The sequence below is a fragment of the Myotis nattereri genome (genome assembly GCF_964212035.1).
Source record: "Myotis nattereri genome assembly, chromosome: 2".
NCBI lineage: Eukaryota > Metazoa > Chordata > Mammalia > Chiroptera > Vespertilionidae > Myotis > Myotis nattereri.
Window position 1 is genome coordinate 143,719,352 of NC_138076.1, and position 5,249 is coordinate 143,724,600.

Genomic DNA, 5,249 nt, shown 5'->3' on the forward strand with positions numbered 1-5,249 from the left:
TTGACTTGTTTACATTAATGTAGAAAAGTGCTTGTCTAATGATCAGACACTTCTCTTGTCTGACCTTGAATCCTAATTCCCAAGACCAGATGAAGTGAGCATTCATTAGTGTTTCTATTGAAGGATTTAAAAAATATTTTTTAAAATTGATTTTACAGAGGAAGGGAGAGGGAGAGAGACAGAAACATTCAGATGAAAGAGAATCATTGATTGGCTCCCTCTTGCACTGAGAATCGAGACTACAACCCCTGCATGTGCCCTGACTGGAGTCGAACTGGAATACTGAAGTCGAACCGTGACCTCCTCATTCATAGGTCAACACTTAACCACAGAGCAACATGGCTGGGCTATGGAAGGATTCCTTTAAAAACTTAAGAGTTCCAATTTTCTTTGCCTTTTCTGATGTATTAATATTTTCATGCATTCACTTATTCAAAAACATTTCATTCATTTTTTTATACCGCTCTCTAAGTTGCTATATACAAAGCTAATTTTAGACAGCATTCTTAAATAAGTTTAAAGTAATAATAGTTACAGGAGAAGAGAGTCAGCAGTGTGTTATGGTGGCCAAAGGCAGACACACACACAATAAGAAAATTTGGAGCTTCTAGGAGGCCCAGGGGTTTGATGGCTTAGATTTTAATCATTAGAACTCGCAGGGGTTGGGAGGCAGGAAGAACTGTGTCAGCAATAGTCTTATCTCCACTACACGAGTCTTAAACATTAGAATAGGTAATACCTTCAGTCAGATGCAATGGAAAAGAGTTTGTTAATGGAAAAAATATGGGATGGTTAGATCACATACATCAGCATGACCCCCAGAACTGAGTCTTTTAGGCTTGCTAATTACTTTTTGAGGGAATTAATGTATATGAGTAAACATGTTAGGATGTTGCTAGAGCATTATTAGCCAATGAACAGGATTCCTTGCAAAGCAGGTTGAGACTGAGACCAGCCAGCTAATGAATTTCCTTACAGGATCATTTATGAGGCTGCTACACAGGGAATTTAGCAATAAATCATTCTGCAAACTACTGATGTTTTTAACTATAGCCTTTCTTCCTGGATTTCTTTGGGATAACATCTGATATGCAGTGATCAAGATTTTAGCTACCGCCGAAACCGATTTGGCTCAGTGGATAGAGCGTCGGCCTGTGGACTGAAAGGTCCTAGGTTCGATTCCGGTCAAGGGCATGTACCTTGGTTGCGGGCACATCCCCAGTGGGGAGTGTGCAGGAGGCAGCTGGTCGATGTTTCTCTCTCATCGATGTTTCTAACTCTCTATCTCTCTCCTTTCCTCTCTGTAAAAACTCAATAAAATATATTTAAAAAAAAAAAAAAGATTTTAGCTACCATTTAACGGAACACTTTTTGTTTTTTTTAAAGCATCTTTGTATATCAAGCAAGCAGTGCTTTTAAAGCTTATGTGAAGATAGTGGCTTTGATCCTACATTTTTTTGTTATTTTTCAGATCACCCTCTGGACAGAAGGGGGGTGGGAATAAATGCAGTGTTTTTTTTTGCAATGGTTAATCATTTTATTTTATTTTTAAATAAATCTTTATTGTTCAGATTATTACAGATGTTCCTCTTTTTTCCCCCCATAGCTCCCCTCCACCTGGTTCCCACCCCACCCCATGCCCTTATACCCCCCACTGTCCTCATCCATAGGTGTAAGATTTTTGTCCAATCTCTTCCCACACCCCTCATACCCTCTTGCCCCTGAGAATTGTCAATCCACTCCCTTTCTATGCCCCTGATTCTATTATATTCACCGGCTTATTCTGTTCATCAGATATTTTTATTGACTTAATTTTTAGATTCCCTTATTGATAGATATGTATTTGTTGTTCATAATTTTTATCTTTACCTTTTTCTTCTTCTTCCTCTTCTTAAAGAATACCCTTCAGCATTTCATAAAGTCCTGCTTTGGTGGTGATGAACTCATTTAGCTTTTTCTTGTCTTTGAAGCTCTTTATCTGACCTTCAATTCTGAATGATAGCTTTGCTGGGTAGAGTAATCTTGGTTGTAGGTTCTTGCTATTCATCACTTTGAATATTTCTTGCCACTCCCTTCTGGCCTGCATAGTTTCTATTGAGAAATCAGCTTACAGTCATATGGGTACTCCCTTGTAGGTAACTAACTGTTTTTCTCTTGCTGCTTTTAAGATTCTCTCTTTGTCTTTTGCCCTTGGCATTTTAATTATGATGTGTCTTGGTGTGGTCCTCTTTAGATCCCTCTTATTTGGGGTTCTCTTCACTTCCTGGACTTGTAAGTCTATTTCTTTCATCAGATAGAAGAAGTTTTCTGTCATTATTTCTTCAAATAGGTGTTCAATATCTTGCTCTCTTTCTTCTTCTGGCACCCCCATAATTCAGATGTTGGTATGTTTGAAGTTGAACCAGAGGCTCCTTATGCTATCTTCATATTTTTGGATTCTTTTTTCTTTTTTCTTTTCAGGATGGGTGATTTTTGCTTCTTCGTATTTCAAATCTTTGACTTGATTCTTGGGATCCTCTAGTCTTCTGTTGGATCTCTGTATATTATTCTTTATTTCAGTCAGTGTATGCTTAATTTCTGACTGGTCCTTTTCCATTTTTTTGGCATTCTCATTAAGATCCTTGAAGATCTCACTAAGTTCCTTGAAGGTTTGTAGAAGATTCTTGAGTAACCTTATAACTGTGGTTTTGAACTCTATATCCAGTAGTTTGCTTTCCTCCATTTCTGTCATTTGTGACCTGTTTCTTTGTCTCCGCATTTTTTATGCTTCCCTGTGTTGGTAGAGTGGCTTTGTGTGCTAGGTGTCCTATAGGGCCCAATGGCTCAGCCTCCCAAAATCACCCTAGGTGGACACTCTTGGTGCACCCCTTTGTGGGCTATGTGCATAGTCTTGTTGTAGTTAAACCTTGATTGTTGTAGGTATCACTGGGAGGAATTGACCTCCAGGCCAATTGACTGCGAGGACCCGCTGTGTCTATAGTGGAAGAACTGCTGTGCTGGAGACACCCTTATGGGGCAGGACTTGCTTCAGTGGGGCTTTGGTGCTCACTGAATCTGCCTCTTGAGTGTGTCACTTATGGATGTGAGGAGTTGAAATCTGATATCTGACCACTGGGTACACTGGCTCCTGGATCTCCAAGGAGGTGCAAAATCAGTCACTGCATGAGTCCACCCAGCAGGAGCTACCACGAGATCTGCAGATTTCTCCTCTTTGTTTGGGGTTTGGAAGTTTTGGAGCTCTCTGACCCAGCTGCAGTTTGTTAGGTTAGGCTGCAAAAGGACAGGTGATTCATTTGCACCGCTGCACACAGCTTGGGTGGGGTTGCAAATTGGGTGGGGTAGGGCCTCAGGGAATCACCAGGGTGGAGCAAACAGTGATGGCTGTCCATCAGCTGTCTCCAGGTCTCTGGGTCTCCGGGTCTCCGGGTCTGTGAGTCTCAGCGTCTCTGTGTCCCCAAGTTCCCTGCATCCTGCACCCCCACAGTAATAATGATCCCTGAGAGCAGCTCTGAGAAAGCCACCCTTGCTTTCTGACCTGATGCCAGACAGTCCAGTTTCTCCCCATAGGAGTCTGGGTCCCCAGAGTCTCGCCGGAAATGAGTTCAGTGCCATTGGGAGCTTGTATTTCTTTTCCAATTGAAAAAACCGTGTACCCAGTTGCAGCCTGATTTGTGTGCCTCCGTATCTCTTACCCAGTCTCAGTGCACTTTTTTTCTTTCCTTCTAGTTGTAGAACTTCCACTCATCCAGCTTTCCCGTGGTTCTGGATGCTAGCCGTTTTGTCTTTTAGTTGTAGTTTTAATGTGGTTGTGAGGGGCAGCATGTACAGGTATATACCTTATGCCGCCATCTTGGCTCTCAAGTGCAGAGATTCTTATTAAACACTGCCTTGTTTTTAGATACTTTTAAAATATTTAATCTATTGTATTTGCTAATTTAGGAGGAAAAAGTATCCTTTGAATTCTTCTTTACTGTAGGTTATTTCACTTGCCATTTCCTGGGTCTAGAGCAGTGGTTCTCAATCTTCCTAATGCTGCAACCCTTTAATACAGTTCCTCATGTTGTGGTGACCCCCAACCATAAAATTATTTTCATTGCTACTTCATAACTGTAATTTTGCTACTGTTATGAATCATAATGTAAATACCTGATATGCAGGGTGTATTTTGATTATTACCAATTGAACATAATTAAAGCATAGTGATTAATCACAAAAACAATATGTAATTATATATGTGTTTACCGATGGTCTTAGGCGACCCCTGTGAAAGGGTCGTTCGACCCCCAAAGCGGTCGCAACCCACAGGTTGAGAACCACTGGTCTAGAGGGTACAAAAAGACTGACAAAATAGGCAAATAACAAGGAATATTGTGATTGTGGTATGGGGGAACACAGTTTTCGCTGGGAAAAGGTAGGTAAAGGGGAGAAAATGGGGGACATCTGTAATATTGTCAACAACAAATTTAAAAAAATAAAAATTTCTCCCATTTTTTCTAAGTTCTTTTGGCTATACTAACAGTCAAATTAACATGAGATAGATTAACATGAGAAAATAACTAAATTTATTATGTATGTACATGAAGGAGACCAAAGTTTTGCCACCCTAAGACTGCCTTTTGGGATATTGATTTTAAGCTGGTGATTAAGAAACTAAAGACTCAGAAAGAGCCCGGCCAGAGTGGCTCAGTGGTTGAGCGATGACCTATGAGCCAGGAGGTCATGGTTCAATTCCCGTTCAGGGCACATGCCCGGGTTGCAGGCTTGATCCCCAAATAGGGGGCATGCAGCCAACCAATGATTCTCTCTCATCATTGATGTTTCTATCTCTCCCTTCCTCTCTGAAATCAATAAAAACATGTTTAAAAAAAAAAGACTCAGAAAGAACATTTGACTCTCCTCATTTCCTACCCCAGAGACTCAGAGGAAGGCTGCTACCGGAAGGAAACCTTAGCTCACTCACCTCAGCCTAATTTGAATGAAGTAAGGTAGAAAGGAAGGCTCTGGGCGGGGACCTGTCAACCAGATTACCTCTGTGTCCCACCGTTTCTGGGTTGCCTGGCAAGCATTTGCCTGTCATGTGTTCTGGTCTTCCTCAGCCACCTGTCAATGACCTGCTTCCTTTGAAATCTCAGACCCCTGCCCCTCCTTTCTCCTTTGTCCATAATGTGTTTTGGGATCTCATATCTTGTGACATTTCCTCCGTCCCTCCGCCACATGCACATCTATGATAAACTTTGTACATTTTCTCC